The sequence below is a fragment of the Lutra lutra genome, chromosome 6, assembly GCF_902655055.1.
Source record: "Lutra lutra chromosome 6, mLutLut1.2, whole genome shotgun sequence".
NCBI classification, from domain to species: Eukaryota; Metazoa; Chordata; class Mammalia; order Carnivora; family Mustelidae; genus Lutra; species Lutra lutra.
The window spans coordinates 1490818-1507656 of NC_062283.1; the positions used below are offsets into that span (position 1 = coordinate 1490818).

General features: G+C 43.2%; 1 protein-coding gene across 2 annotated transcripts in view; it reads right to left on the minus strand.

Moving 5' to 3' along the window:
* ZKSCAN8 (zinc finger with KRAB and SCAN domains 8) overlaps positions 1-6078 on the minus strand; it is a 29050-nt gene extending 22972 nt beyond the window's left edge. Inside the window, exon 1 of one of the 2 annotated variants that reach the window (XR_007127994.1) lies at positions 5897-6075. The gene's annotated coding sequence lies outside the window, so the exon portion shown is untranslated. Of the gene's footprint in view, positions 1-5896 lie in introns of both variants that reach the window. The other variant, XM_047732647.1, reaches the window with a different exon arrangement.
* Positions 6079-16839: the final 10761 nt, after the last annotated feature.

Below are 16839 nucleotides of genomic sequence, written 5' to 3' on the forward strand. Positions count from 1 at the left end.
AGACTGGGTCTAACTGAAGATCTGCACTTAACCTCAGCTGGTCCTCAAGTGATGCTGATGAACTTTCAGCATTTGTTATACCAGCCATACCATTTCTACCCATTTCAGCTCTCAACTTAGCCCTCACACTCAACAGGAGATGAATCTCTGTATAATCTAGCTCAGGGTATTGTCTAGAACCGTCCTAACACCATAGGCTCTTCTCCACCTAAGTCATTATCCTACTGTGCTCTCCATCCTCCCTCCTGTCTCAAGGCTAACCACTTCCACTGTGGACCTTATCTCCCTCTACAACTCTCTTTGGAGCACTGGTCCTGCCTCTCAAAGGAACCTAAATGCCCTAACACACCTGTGACCCAAAAGTCTAGTGCCACACACTAATGACCTTTTATAAATAAAAGCACACAGTAGGTAGTCTTTTGAGTCTGACATCTTTCACTTAGCATAATACATATGAGGTCATCAATGCTATAGAATGTACCAGCAGTTTATTCCTTATATGGATGTATGTTTATCCATTCTGAATTGAGAGATAATCTCAAGGCATTTTCAATTTTTGATGATTACAAGCAAAGCCACTATGAGTATCTACTGAGGTTTTGTGTGAACATGTTTTCATTTCACCTGGGTAAATATCTAAAAGTAAAACTGCTGGGTCATATAGTAGGCTATGCATAACTTTATAAGAAACTGTAAAACTGTTTTCTAAAGTGGCTGTAACACTTTGCATTTCACCATCAGTATGTAAGAACTACTGTTGCTTCATATCCTGACAAGCAACTGATATTGTTTTATTTTTAATTTTAGATACCTGAGTGTGTAATGGTATCTCACTATGGTTTTAATTTGCATTTTCCTTCTGCCCAATAATGTCGAGCATCCTTTCACATGCTTATTTGCCATCCGTAGATCTTTGGTGAAGTGTCTGCTCAAAACTTTTGTCTGTTTTCAAAATTAGTTCTCTTTTGAGTTTGAGGATTCCTTACATATTCTGGATACAAGGCCTTTATGATATATGATTTGCAAGTATTTCCTCTTCATACCTTCAACAGTGCCTTTTGAAGAACAGAAATTCTTAACTTTTGGAAGTCAAACAGGTCAATTTTTTTTCTTTTAGGGACTGTGCTTTTGGGCTCATATCTAAGAAACCTTTGCTTAATCCATGGTCACAAAGATTTCCTCCTGTTTCCTTCTAAAAGTTTTATAGCTTTAAGTTTTACCTTAGGTCTATGATCCATTTTGAGGGTTTTTTGGGGGTTTGTTTTAAGTAAAATCTACACCCAGCCTGAGGCTCAAACTCACGATCCCGAGATCAAGAGTTGCACGCTCCACCTGCAGAGTATGAGCCAGGCAGGCGCCCCAAATTCTGAGTTAATTCTTACATAGACAGAGTTTGAAATGTGAACAGCACACAGATACCAAATTGTTCCAGCGCCATTTGCAGAAAAGATTACTCTTACCCACTGAATTATCTTTCCCCTCTTTGTCTAAAATCAATTGGCCATGTATGCGTGGACCTATTTCTGGAATCTCTGTTCTGTTCCACTGACCTACACCTTTATCCTTTCACCAAACCAAGCTGTCTTGATTACTGTGGCTTTCAAAATCTTGAAATCAAGTACTAAAGTCCTGCAACTTTATTGTGAATTTAAAAACTTGTTTAAAAAATTTTTTTTAAAGATTTTATTTATTTGACAGAGAGAGAGAGACATGGCGAGAGACGGAACACAAGGAGGGGGAGTGGGAGAGAGAGAAGCAGGCCTCTGAGAAGAGAGCCCAACTCGGGGCTAGATCCCAGGACCCTGGGATCATGACCCGAGCTGAAGGCAGCCACTCAATGACTGAGCCACCCAGGCGCCCCTGTTTTAATTTTTCTAATTCCACTGACTTCAGATATAAATTCCTACAAAAAGAAATCCTGGACTAGGATTTGCGCTGAATCTATAGCTCACTGACATTATAATCTCCATTCTGTAAACACAGTCTGTCTCTCCATTTATTGAAGTCTTCTCTGATTGCTTTTGTTAGTGTCCAAACTACATATTCTTAAAGGACGAAATAAAATATTTTCTCCTTTAAAATCCTTTCTTGGAGTGCCTGGATGGCTCAGTCGGAAGAGCATGTGACTCTTGGTGTCAGGTCCATGAGTTCATGCACCACAATGAGTGTAGAGCTTACTTATAAAAAAAAAAAAAAAAAAAAAAGGAAAAAATCAAGTAAAATCATTTCTTGATGACTCCAATTGGAAGTGACTGCCCTCTTCCTTATACTTGTTGCATAAATGTTTATCATTTTACTTTATTTGTGATGGTCAAGTGATTTTTATTCTAGGAATATGCTAATACAAAATTGGAAAATGTATTCTCTCACTCATCATATTCATAGAAAAGATGCATAACTTTTTTTTTAAAAGGTTTTTATTTATTTATTTGACACAGAGAGATCACAAGTAGGCAGAGAGGCAGGCGGTGAGAGAGGAGGAAGCAGGCTCCCTGCTGAGCAGAGAGCCTGATGCGGGGCTTGATCCCAGGACCCTGAGATCATGACCTGAGCCGAAGGCAGAGGCTTTAACCCCCTGAGCCACCCAGGCGCCCCCATAACTTGTTTTTCTTTTAATGTTACTTTTCTTGTAGTTATATATTATTAGTTGCAAGAAGTTTTGACTTCCTAACTTAATTGTATATTCCCAATGAGTACAGATCTCTATCTTTTATTTTATTGATTGAATTGAAGAACATGAAAAAGCTATTATTTATAATACCTAACACAGAATATATCTATATTTGCTGAAAAGCAAGGTTTAGATACGAACCTGGAGGTCCAAAGAGTTCACTAATAGGGTCCTATTTCTTTGTGGGATATGTCCTATGGCCTTTATCTTTGGTAACAGACATCACCTCTCACTAGCACTTACAGTGGTTAAGTGGTCTTCCTGCTTTTTGGTTATTCTTTCGTCCCATCTGTGTTCCACACTGCTTCCTGCTTCGAGTTGAACTGTGTGCTCCCAAAAGATTATGCTGAGATCCTAACCCCTGATCCCTGTGAATGTCATCTAATTTAGAAGTAGGGTTTTTGCAGATGTAATCAGGTCAAGATGAGGTTACACTAGAGTAGAGAAGGGCTTTATACAGTATGACTGGTATACTTTTAAGAGACACAGAGATTGAGACATACAAAGAGAGGGCCATGTGAACACAGACACAGAAGAAAACTATGTGACTACAGAGGCAGAGATCAGGAGTTGGGCAGCCACAAGCCAAGGAATGCCAGTAACAACCAGAAGCTAGAAGAGCGTAGCCCTACCAACCCCTTGACTTTGGACTTTTGGCATCCATAACTGTGAGAGAATAGATTTCTGCTGTGTTAAGCCACTCAACTTGTGATACTTTGTTATAGTTATGTTACCCTATGAAATTAATAATGTGCTAGAGAGACTGTTTCAACAAATATGTAATAAAACTCATGACTTTAAAATCTTTCAAGAACCCAACTCTTCAGCCCAATACCCAATGCCCTTTATGTACGTATACCTGCCTACCTTTATCTGCTATAAGCTTACCTTCATATAGCTTTTTCCAAATGTGGCTTTTTTTTTTTAAAGATTTATTTATTTATTTGACAGAGAGAGAGAGAGATCACAAGTAGTCAGAGAGGCAGGCGGGGGGGGGGGGGGGAAGCAGGCTCCCTGCTGAGCAGAGAGCCCAATGCGAAGCTCCATCCCAGGACCCTGGGATCATGACCCGAGCTGAAGGCAGAGGCTTAACTCACTGAGCTCACTGAGAACACCGGGTCAAGGGGCGCCTGGGTGGCTCAGTCAGGTTAAGCATGGGACTCCTGGTTTTGGCTCAGGTCTTAAACTCTGGGTGGTGAGATGGACCCTGGGGAGGGCTCTGCACTCAGCAAGGAGTCTGCTTGAGATTCTCTCCCTCTGTCCCTCCTCCCTGAGCTCGCGCTCTCTCTCAAATAAATAAACAGGGGCACCTGGGGGGCCCAGTCAGTTAAACATTTGCCTTCAGCTCAGGTCATGGTCCCAGGATCCAGTGATTGCAGGAGTCCCCTTCTTTCTCTCCCTCTGTCCCTCCCCACTGCTTGTATGTGAGCACATGTACACTCTCTCTCAAACAAACAAACAAACAAACAAATAAATAAATAAAATCTTTATAAATAAATAAATCTCTTTTTAAAAATACCTAGTCAAGTTTGTTTATTTAGGAAGTTAAACTAGTCAATCTGTAAAGACTCTTCTAACCTCAAATGCTATAATCCTGTCAACTACCAAAGGTACAACTCAGATTTTATTTATTATATTTTTAAACATTATTTTGTCAGCATTTTGGTGGGGTAGAGAAGATTTAGTTATTTCAGAGAGAAAGAAAGCAGAGGCAGAGGGAGAGAATCTCAAGCAGTCTCCCTGCTGAGCTTGATCGTGGGGCTCCATCTCAGGTCCCTGAGATGACCTGAGCCCAAATCAAGAGTCAGAAGCTTGGGACACCTGGGTGGCTCAGCAGTTAAGTGTCTGCTTTCAGCTCAGGTCATGATCCCAGGGTGCTGGGATCCAGTCCTGCCTTCAGCTCCCTGCTCAGTAGGGAGCCTGCTTCTCCCTCTGCCTGCTGCTCTCCCTACTTGTGGGCTCTCTCTCTCTGACAAATAAACTAATTAAATCTTAAAAAAAAAAAAAAAAAAAAAAGAGTCTGGAGCTTACCCTACTGAACCACCCAGGTGCCCCAGAACTCCGATTTTAAAGCATTACTCTTTTAAGAGGTGAGAAGGAATATTTCCTTCCTTCGGACTAAGTCTACTTTGTTAAGTTTGGGAACTGAAAATAAAACAAAACAAAACAAGAAAGAGATTTTTCAGGCTTTAAAGGTCAAGAAAAAAATAAGTGAGGCAAAAACTGTCCTTAAGAGTTATCTCCAGGGGCGCCTGGGTGGCTCAGTGGGTTAAAGCCTCTGCCTTCGGCTCAGGTCATGATCTCAGGGTCCTGGGATCAAGTCCCGCGTCGGGCTCTCTGCTCAGCAGGGAGCCTGCTTCCTCCTCTCTCTCTGCCTGCTTGTGATCTCTGTCAAATAAATAAAATCTTAAAAAAAAAAAAAATAAAAGAGTTATCTCCAACCGCAGAAGTCGGTTTTAATACCGACCACACTTCACACCACCCACAGCACTAATTCAAAACACTTAGGCATCTGTTAAGTCAATGATTACTGCATAAATACTCTTAACTGAACCAAACGACCGAAATCTGGATTGTTCTCAGAACGGAAGCGGCAGTCTTCACGCTGCCTGACAGAATGACTCGTGAGCGGATGGGGCTCCTCCAGAAGAGCTCCCGGCGTCTACTTCAGCGACCCTTGATACACGAGCTACGTGTTTCGAGTAAGGCTGAATTTCAAATGTGAAAAATGTGTCTTCTGTTCAATGACCCAGGCAACACACCACCATTTTCTGAATACACCACAAAGAGCAGAGTAACAGCAAAATCGGTTTCCAAGGATAATTAGGGTTTCCAAAAGCAAAATATTGAGGCAAAAAAAAAGGGGGGGGTGGGATCGTACTGTGAAGGAAATGCAAAAAAAACTGCGAAGTAAAACCAATTCAGACGGTGGACGCGCCCGGATAAAAGACAACTTGCGGGCGGTTTCCCGTTTTAAGACAGGTAACATCACAAAAAGAGGGGCGGGAAGAAGAAAGCGACCCCCCAGGGCAGGGGTCCCTGTCAGAGTCTGGGGCCGCGGCCTAGGCTTGATCCCGCGGGGGACCAGCCCCCGGGGCCCCTGCAGCCCCGGGCGCCCCCCCGCGTCCGGGCCCCTCTCCAGACCCTCAGGTCCGTCCCCAGCGGCGGCCTAGTCTGGCCACAAAGCACTCCCCTCCTCCACCTGGAGCCCGAACCGTTACTCACCGCGAGCAACAGGGGCGGCCCGGGGTGGGGAAGGCAGGCTGCAGAGGACCCACGGACCGGAGGAGCGGCGGGGAGGAACCCGGGAGAAAGCTGCAACCGGACCAGGGCCCTCCGGCCCGTAACTTCCAAACCCGTGGAGGCACGACATCGACCAACGCGCACCTTGTCTCAAGGCACTTCCGGAAGCTCTCTAGGAACCGGGAGGTCTGGAAGCTCTATGGTCGGCCGGCGGAGGGCTTCGGCTAGCCTGCGCCTGCGCGGCGCTGGGTCCGCGGGTGCGAGGGTGAAGGTCGGCGTAGGCGCGGGTCCTGCCAAACCGTTAGAGACCTGCCAGTTGCTTGAGGAATTCCTGCCCGCCACAGTTCATAGCCTTTGGGTTCCCTTTTGGCACCGAGTACAACTTACAGTGTCATGTTCAAAAAGTCATGGTGATTGAGTATAAATGCCCAACGAATCTTTACAGGCGTTCAGCCCTTTCCTAGCTGGCTGAACCATAACCTCACAAAACCTGCTTCGCAGTTGAGCGTTTGAAATGCTCAGTTTGTGAGGGACGCTTCACTAGTGGACCCTAGTTTCCACACCACAAAGTTAGGGAAACAGATCTACGTTCACATCTGCGGTCATTCTTTTGTTGCCTGAAAGAAGCCAGTCTCAGCAGGTTACTGAGGACTACGGCCAGGGAGACTGGCGCGCTGCTCCGAGGACTGCTCCCGAGCTGGTTCCCTGACAGGGGATTTTGTGCAAACACGGGAAATTCTTGACTCTCTAAATTCTTGACTCACAACGTATGATCTGTTCGGTTGTAAAAGTTAAGATTTACTGATTTCCACAGAGACATAAATCTTAATTTATGTCAGGAATTCCTCAAGCAACTGGCAGGTCTCTAAGGGTTTGCCGGACCCGAGCCTACGCCGACCTTAATGATGCATGATGCTTCTAGCATATTTGATTGTTCAAAACTAGCTCCTGCAGGCCTGTGCGTTACTGGTTTTCCCTTTCTTCCTGTTTGCGGATCTCCTTGAGGTCACTGGAGATGATCACAGAAGACTGACATTAGATCCTGCTGCAGTGTTAGTGCACACTTTGTATATCCGTTGTATTAAAGTTTTAACTTTTCAGATTAAATAGGATTTGGGGGTGGGGATTGAAGAAAATGTCTTATTTGTGCTGTTTTGTGCCCCCTCCTCCATTTTTATTCCTTCACCACCTTTCCTAGCCACCCACTTATTTTCTCAGATGCTCTTCCAATCTTCTCCTTAATTTTCCCTCTTTATCTCTTCCTACTGATAGCTGATGTGGAGAACAAAAGCAAAAGAAAAAAAATTAAACTTCCTTATAACTTATAGCCCATTGACAAGTGCCTGAGATGGGTAGAGTGACCTTCCTCTAGGAGCTTAGCTGCCACAATGTTAATACTTTGCTAGCAGCAAAAGACAGCCTTAGCTTGACATTGGCCTGACTTCCAGGAGCCTATAAAAAATCCTTTGGAAACTTCCTTCCTCTCTATCCCCTAAAATATATGTCAGCAATCATACCCCAAGCATAGGGCCCACTGATATACATCTGAAGGGTCTCATGACTAAGGATTTAGATAGACAGTAATAAATGACCTTTCCTAACAATAGCAAACACCTCCAGGTCCTGGAAACCCTGCTTCCAAAATTCCTCAGACGGGTACCTGGATGGCTCAATGGTAAAGGGTCTGCCTTCGGCTCAGGTCATGATCCAGGGTCCTAGGATCAAGTTCCACTTCAGGATCCCTGCCCAGCAGAGGAGTCTGCTTTTCCCCTTCCCCCTACTCACGCTCTCTCTCTCTCTCTCACTCACTCTCTCTCTCTCTTTTAAATAAATAAATAAAATCTTTAAAAAAAAAGATTTTTTAAAATTAAAAAAATTTTTTAAATTAAAAAAAAATTTTTAAAGATTTTTAAGTAAAATCTTTTTTTTTAAAGATTTAAAAAAAAAAAGATTTTATTTATTTGACAGAGACAGTGAGAGAGGGAACACAAGCAGGGGGAATGAGAGAGGTAGAAACAGGTTTTCCACTGAGGAGGGAGCCCGAAGTGGGGCTCTATCCCAGGACCCCGGGATCATGACCTGAGCTAAAGGCAGATGCTTAATGACTGAGCCACCTAGCCGCCCCTCCAATAAATAAATAAAATCTTAAAAAACAAAACAAAACAAAACAAAATTCCTTAGAGACTTACGCTCTCCCTAACCCCCTTCCAACTTGAAAGTATATAATGGGTCACTCCTCAGGACCCTATGACCTCATGACCAAAGACATTTCAAGAATTTTTTATTGACTCTTCATTCCCAAACCCCAACATTTTCACATCAATAGTGTTTCTATCTAGTTCCTAACCCAAACTCGAAAATATTTTGTCCACCCATCAGGACCAAATCTCAGTAGTTTTGATCTGTTTTTAGGTTTTTAAATCCAATCATTACAATGAAACAAATAACACTAAACACCGAGAAGTTACAGTGTTTCTAGACTCCCTCAAAACACTTATTTTTGCTCCTTATTTTATAGCTCTTGCTTCCCAGACGGGATGGTAACTGGACGTAGCTGGCAACAGATTAGAAATCTGCCCTCAGTTTCTTTTTTTTTTTCATTAAAAAATAATTTTTTTAAAAAACAAAATTATAGGGGCACCTGGGTGGCTCAGGGGTTAAAGCCTCTGCCTTTGGCTCAGGTCATGATCCCAGGGTCCTGGGATCCAGCCCAGCATCAGGCTCTCTGCTCTGGGGGAGGGGAGACTGCTTCCTCCTCTCTCTCTGCCTGCCTGCCTCTAGCCTGCTTGTGATCTCTATCTGTCAAATAAATAAATAAAATCTTTGAAAAAATAAATAAATAAAAAAGAAAGTTATAGACATAGGTAGTTTTAAAAGTAAAATAGCATGACCAAAGGAAAGATTTCTCAAAAGGCACTAATGATAACAGATAAAATTGCTAAATTTGACTTCATCAAGATTTAAATCTTCTGTTCAATAAAAAACACCTTTAAGAAAGTGAAAAGAGAAGCTACAGACTGGAAAATATTTGGAATACGTATTTCTGATAACAGGTATGTAGAATATGTAAAGAACACTCACAACTCAATCATAAGAAGGCAAACTAACATAAGTAGGCAGAAGATGTGAGCACATACTTTACAAAAGAAGATATTTGAATGGCCATAAAAAACACATGAAAAAGTACTCAATATCCTACAAGGAAATATAACATTAAAATCACAATAAGACATTAAAACCACTACATATCCATTAGAATGGCTAAAATTAAAATGACTGATGGGGCCCCTGCGTGGCTCAGTGGGTTAAAGCCTCTGCCTTCAGCTTGAGTCATGATCCCAGGGTCCTGGGATTGAGTCCCACATTGGGCTCTCTGCTCAGCAGGGAGGCTGCTTCCTCCTCTCTCTCTCTGCCTGCCTCTCTGCCTACTTGTGATCTCTGTCAAATGGGTAAATAAAATCTTTAAAAAAAATTAAATTAAATTAAAATGGCGGACAGCACCAAGTGCTGGTGATTATATGAAGCAACCGGAACTCTTATTCACGGCTAGTGTGAATGTAAAATGGTATGCTAGTTTGAACAATGGGAATTTTTAATGAAGTTAAATAATGCCTGCATTATGTCCCAGCAATCTCACTTCTAGGCATTTACCTAAGAGATATGAAAATATAGGTCCACAGCACCTCTATTCGTAATAGGCCCAAACTGGAAAAACCCACATGTTCATCAATAGGAGAACAGAGAATCAAATAGTGTTATGTTCCTACAATGTATACTACTCAGAAATAAAAAGAAGCTACTGATAGATGAATAATGTGAATGAATGTTAAAAATATTATGTTGGGGCACATGGTTGGCTTAGTTGGTAGAGCATGTGATTCTTGATATTGGGGTGGTGACTTCAAGCTCCAGATTGGGTGTAGAGATTACTAAAAAAACTTTTTTAAAATATTATGTTGAGAGGAGCCTGGGTGACTCAGTCAGTTAAGTGCCTGCCTTCGGCTCAGGCCCTGGGATCCAGACCTACACTGGGCTCCCTGCCCAGCGGGCACTCTGCTTCTCCCTCTCCCTCTGCCCTTCTCCCTCCCACTCATGCTCACTTTCTCTTTCTCTCTCCAATGAATAAAAGAAATATATTTTTTTTTGAAATGCAAATTTTTTTTCCATTTTAATAAAATCTGGGGCTCCCACTGGCGATTGTGTTGTGGACAGCAGTAAAGATGCCCCTTCACCATAGGAGGAATATGGGGGAAGAATTTGCAGACCAGAAGCCTACCTCAGGGCTGCTATTTGCTTGAGATTCAATTGTGGATGCATCCAGAACCTGTTCATTCATCCACCCCGGGGTCCAATGCAGATCTCTTTGACCCCTCTATCGCTTCTGTGTATCCTTCTGCTAACTTCACTGCACTTTTGCCTCCAGTGGTCAGCAGGTGCCACTCTTGGGTGAATAAAAGAAATATTATGTTGAGTAAACGTAGCCTCATAGGAACATATGTTTAGGATAAGTAAAATTAATCTGTGCTGACAGAAGACAAAAAACTTCCATTGGGATTATGGTTATATGATTGCATAATATGTGAAAACTGAGCTGCACACCTGACTTGTGCAGTTTACTAATAAAAATAAAATTTAAAAAAGTTAATAAAACTTGGTGTGCCCGGCTGGCTCAATCTGTAGAACACGTGACTCTTCATCTCAGGTTGGTGAGTTCAATCCCCATGTTGGGCATAGAACCTACCACAAAAAAGAAATTAATAAAATTAAATAGTACTGGGGTGCCTGGGTGGCTCAGTGGGTTAAGGCCTCTGCCTTCGGCTCAGGTCATGATCTCAGGGTTGTGGGATCGAGCCCCACATCTGGCTCTCTGCTCAGTGGGGAGCCTGCTTCCTCCTCTCTCTCTGCCTGCTTCTCTGCCTGCTTGTGATCTCTGTCTGAATCTTTAAAAAAAAATTAAATAGTACTCTCAGTTTTATGATGTGAAAACACCAGGCCTCACTCCTCTGTTCCCTACTGATATCTACTCCCCAGAGATAGTCACCTTAACTTGTTCCTTTTACTTTTCATATTAATCTCCATATTTATAATGTACTAACATATCTTGATTTTTCATGTATAGATATTCTATAATATGTAGTGACTTCCTACTATGGAAAATATAATTTACTTTTTTATGCCTCTACTAGAACTAGCCACACCAGGGATTAGAAGGCACATAAACTTCCTGAGTTGCTAGGTCTGACAACAATAGCAGCCCTGCCAAGGCACAAAATTATTAGACTCTGCCCAGCAGGAAGTCTGCCTCTCCCTTTGACACTCCACCCATGCGTGCTCTCTCTCTCTCTCTCTCTTGTTATCTCTCAAATAAATAAATAAAATCTTTTTAAAACTTCAATTATGCATGCAAACACCACAGGATCTTATTAACAGTATCATCAATTTCCAATGTATGCCATATTTTTTCTTTTTTTTTTAAAGATTTTATTTATTTGACAGAGATCACAAGTAGGTAGAGAGGCAGGCAGAGAGAGAGGAAGGGAAGCAGGCTCCCCGCTGAGCAGAGAGCCCGATGCGGGCTCGTTCCCAGGGTCCTGGGATCATGACCTGAGCCGAAGGCAGAGGCTTTAACCAGATTCATGTTCCTTAAGTATCATTATCATTCCCCCAATCCCTGACCATGAGTGGCTCCTTATCTCTCACTAAAACGTTAAACTTCTTTGTCTTTTGTTTTTTATTATATTTTGAAAGACTTAAGTAACAAAATATGATAAAAATTAGAATCTACATGTATATGAAGTAAAAAAAAAGCTGACATCTGTACTTCCAAATGCCATTACCTAGAATGTTGGGAGACAATTCTCTAAGGATTTCTTCTGACAAATTTTCTTTTAGATTATCTTTTCAAAGTTGTAACTCCTTTTGTATCAGATCTACTTCCTGACCAGGATAATAAAGAGAATGCCTCATTCTGGGACAAGATTGGGCAACGACTGGGTTTTCTCAAGCTTGGGGTTCCTCTGCTAGGATGCAAACCCAATGTGTGAGCAGCATGCACCTGGGCCCCTCCAGGGGCTCAATCGCAGGACCCCCCGGGACCTCCAGGACCCCTGGATCATGACTTGAGCCCAAGGCAAACACTTAACTCACTGAGCCACCCAGGCAACCTCTGAATGGTATTTTATAATATCATACAGCATATGTAATTATTCCCTTATTTATAGATATGCAGATTTTTTCCTTTCTAACATTAGCAATCCTGTCTGTGTTTACTGCCCTGTAGAATGTCCCTGTCCCTACCCCATAATCACTGTAACATTTCCCCAGTACTCTGAAGTCAAGGATTTGTCTCACTCTTTCCTAATCATTTTAAATACTGGTCTGTTATTCGAATAACATGTCTCTCTTCTCAGGATTTTATAAATCTACTTACTGCATTGTTTTATATTACCTACTATTATTGCTTGCTCTTTAAATAGAGTGTAAACTTCTTCATCTAATATTTATTCTGCGACCTCTCTTCCACTTCCAGTATGTAGTGGCCTTTAAAATATGCAGACGTGTCATACATTTCAGACAGGAAAAAATGGTTTGATTTGTTTTGTCAATTAGTGAAATTTAGTCGATCTGATTCACCTTCTCCTTTCTTTTCTATTAATACTTTCCACTGAGATCTGTCCTTATTCATCCAAGTAACTGCTTTTCAAGAGCCTACCTGCGCCAGGTGCCAAGTTGGGAGAGAGTGCTGAGATGCGCACCTGTAGGAAGCTCATAATGACCACAACCTTTCCCATTCTTCATGTTTTGTCTCCCAGTCCTCCACTTTACTCTTATGAGGGAGACAAAATAACTTCCCCTCTACCCTTCTAGGTTTTTGGCTGAGACACTCCCCCAACACCCAATAAAAAGACAGGTTAAAAGGAGAAAAACCGTTTAATGACAGGTGTACCTCCTGTACACGTGGGGAGATCCTTGAATGGCCCAAGCCACCACCTGAAATATAATGTCAGCCTATCAGCAAATGAAGGTCTTTGAGTTTGGGAGCCCCGGACGGCGGGGGGTGGTTGTCAGGTGAAGCACCGTAAAGAGCGATGACGTTGTTATGCAGATTTGTTGTTACCCTCTCAATAACAAGGAGCTTCTGGAAGTGTGGAGTCCTTCGTCCTCTTCCTGGGGGGACACCGTTACAAATGGAGATTTTTCTTGCAAACGTAAATGTTTCTTAAAAGGGGTAACTTTTACATGGTTTTCAGAGCTCCTGTCCCGTTTGTTTAAAAAAAAAAAAAAAAACCAGCCCAAACTATCCTTATATCAAAGAGGCGCATTTGGGGCGGTATACTTTGCTCCCCTTCACGTTTTTTCCGGATGAGAGGTTGTGGGGCGCAGAGACCTGTCTCTACAGTCACTCTCAGGCGTCCTGTGGACTCCTGGAGGTTTGCCCAGCCCCGCGGTCTAGGGACTTTACAGGAGCCCTGCCTCCTGAGAGACCCTCCGGGGGCCCTCCAAACCCGCCTCCCCCACTTGCTCTTGGGGCCCCGGCCTCTTTCAGGCGGGAACCCCATGTTTCGGGCTTCGCGGAAGACCGGACTCCTTGTCCGACGCTCTCACAACTGGAGGCACTTCCGGCTGTCGGTCCTTATCGGTTCCGGAGCAGCTGGCTGGAAGGGCGGGCGCCGGCTGGGCGTATCTCTCGCTTAGAGCTGCGGGAGAGGGGCTGGCGGTGAGTGGCGGGGCGGGGCGGGGGCGGTCTCCGTCGCTGGGCGGGCGCTGCGGCCAGGTGGGGACCGTGCGGAGGTGTGCAGGGAGCAGTGAGGATGGAGAGCGTTGTAGAGCACGCACAGCGGCCACGGCGCCGCGAAGCGGTGGAGATGGGATGCTCCTGCGCTGATGGACGTGGCTCTGAGCGCAGAGTGCGGGCCGGGACCCCGCGGTGGCGGTTACCCACAGGGCGCTCAGCCGGGGCGGGGCACGACACGCTTCTTCCAGGCTCTTGGGAGTCTCTTTGGGGACACCACCCGGCGGGGTTCCCGGTGCCCGGCGGGGTCTTGTGCTGCGGGGCTGACCGCGGGCATGGCCCTCCCCAGGAGCGCCGACGGCCGGGAGTGCTGCTCACCGGTCCCTCGGTGTCTTTTCCATTCCTGTTTGCTCTGCGAGCCATTGACTGTAGGACAGGCTTGGAAGAACAGCTGTCGTCTTTGTTGTTGTTGAACGCGTTTCCAGGCACCACCCCCAGCGCCTGGGAATCTGTATTTCTGTCCCCGAAGTTATTCTGGAACAGCCAGCCTGGCCCTGGTTTCCTGCCCAGGTGTCTTGGGTTTTACTAGTTGGAGCTAAAGAAGAACATACTCTAAAGGCTGACTGTTCTTGTTAAATATTGATTCATGAGATCTCCTCAATATGTAAGTCTCTGAGCACCTGTGTGGTTGGCTTCTTTAAGTTTTTGACCTCCTTCAACCCATGCCTGCCCTCCCTCTCCTGTGTTCTACATCTACGTGGTTTTTTTTTTCCTTTTTTTTCTATTTTTCAGAGTCCACATTATAAGAGAGAGACCATATAGTTTTTTTCGTTTGCTTGTGTTTTAAGTAATCTTTACAGCCAACGAGGGGTTGGAACTCATGACCCAGAGATGAAGATTTGCAGGCTCCTTTGAGACAGCCAGGCACCCCAAGAGAGATCTTACAGTATTTGTCTTTCTCTGACTTATCTTGCTTAGCATAATGCCCTCAAGTTCAGCCATGTCACAAATAGCAAGATTTCATTTTTTAAAAAAAGAGCTGAGTAACATTCCATTTCTTTATACATGCATCCATCCATAGACACTTAGGTCGTTTCCATGTCTTGGCTGTGATAAATAATGCTGCAGTGAACATGGGGGCACATATATCTTTATCAGTTTTTTTTTCCTTGAATAAATACCCAGAATGAAATTGCAGGATCATATACTTCTATTTTTAGTTTTTTGAGGAACCTCATACAGATTTCCACAGTGGTACCACTTTACTTTCCCACCAGCAGTGCATGAGGGCTTCCTTTTCTCCACATCCTCATCAAAACTTATTATTTCTTGTCTTTTTGATAATAGCCATTCTAACTGCTGTGAGGGTATCTCCCTTTACTGTAACATAGGCTTATAAGGGCAGAGATCTTATCTCCTTCTGCACTGTGTCCTCAGTACCTAGAATAGGGGCTTGGCACTAAAGGGAAAGAAAAAATTCTTCTGTACCCTTTGTGGTCTCCCAGTTGGGCTAAGAATTAAATTTAATGGAAACAGATTAACAGTAGAAAAGACCAGATGGATGCCCAATAATGAACTTAAGACCTAAGGAAATGACCAAAGCAGACAGTTTTTAAACTTTTCAAACAAAGAGATGATAAATCTGAGAATTTGATAGGACAAAGAAAACAACTTTGGGAGCTTCAGTTAGTAAGGAATTCTAAACAGAACTTGGGCTGGGGTGGTAGATTAGTAAACAGTAACATGGGGTCTAAATTTCCTATCTCTGGTGATAAAGATGTCTCTTTACCTCCTGGTACTGGGAGGGTACCTTTCACACGGGAGATTTATTTCCTGCTTTCAGGGGGACACAGAGGAGGTCTCAGTGTCCTTGCACCACCTGTCTTTTAAGTAACTTTTATTTAAAATAATCAGTCTGCCATCGTGGTCCATTTTGGGGCAGCCTGCCCTTGTCTCTGTAGCACATAGCATTGTGCTCAGTAAGTACTTGTTGAACAAATCGATAAGAAGAAATAGGTAAAAAGTCCTTGGCATCATAGAACTTAGTCTCAGAATTAAAGTTGTTTGAGGGATGCCTGGATGGCTCAGTTAAGTGTCTGCCTTTGGCTCAGGTCATGATTCTTGGTCTTGGGATCTAGTCTTGCAACATCAGGCTCCTTGCTCAGGGTTCCTTGTTTGGCAGGGAGCCTGCTTCTCCTCTGCCTCCGACACCCCCCTGCTTGTGTGCACTCTCTCTGACCAAAAAAAAGAAAAAGAAAAAAAAAAAAAGTGGTTTGAAACCATAGAGAATTGGATGTACCCTGAGGTGAGATCTTGATTAGGCTGTCCAATAATAGGAATATAATGTGATCTACCTATGTAAAGTTTTCTAATAGCCACATTAAAAAAGTAAAAAGACAGGTGAAACTAATTTTAATAGCATATTTTATTTAAACTAGTATATCCAAAATATTAACATCTAATCAATATAAAAAATGAAATATCGTACATTCATTTTTTATACTAAATCTTTAAAAGCTGATGTTTCTAGTTATTGCAAATTTCAAGCAGTTTTCATTGAAAATACTTAATTATTGAGGTTATACAAAATTTAAAATGTTAAAAGTAGGTTCACATACCCAAATCACACCAAACATAAAGGTTTTCCAATAACTGAATTATGTTTTAAAATTTAATTAAAATTAAATGAAATAAAAAATGTAGTTTCTTATGGGGCACCTGGGTGGCTCAGTGGGTTAAGCCTCTGCCTTCGTTCGGCTCAGGTCATGATCTCAGGGTCCTGGGATTGAGCCCCACATCTGGCTCTCTGCTCAGCGGGGAGCCTGCTTCCCCCCCCTCTCTCTACCTGCCTCTCTACTTGTGATCGCTCTGTCAAATAAATAAATAAAAAATCTTTAAAAAAAAAAGTAGTTTCTTAGCTGCAAAGCCATATATACCTGATGGCTACTGTACTGGACAGTGCAAATCTTGATCAAAAAGTCTCTGTTCATGGTTGGGTCAGGAGGCAAAAGAGTGGGTAGCACCACAAGTACGGGGGGTAGGGGGAAGAGGAAAGTCTTAAAAAATGCAGTGTAAGCTCATCTGAGGGCAGATTCCTCTGGTCTTCAACAGTGAGGTGTGGCTTCCTAAAGCAGACTGATTCTTCAGCATGATTACCATTTAGAGCTTAGGTACTCTGGGAATCATTTTTTGG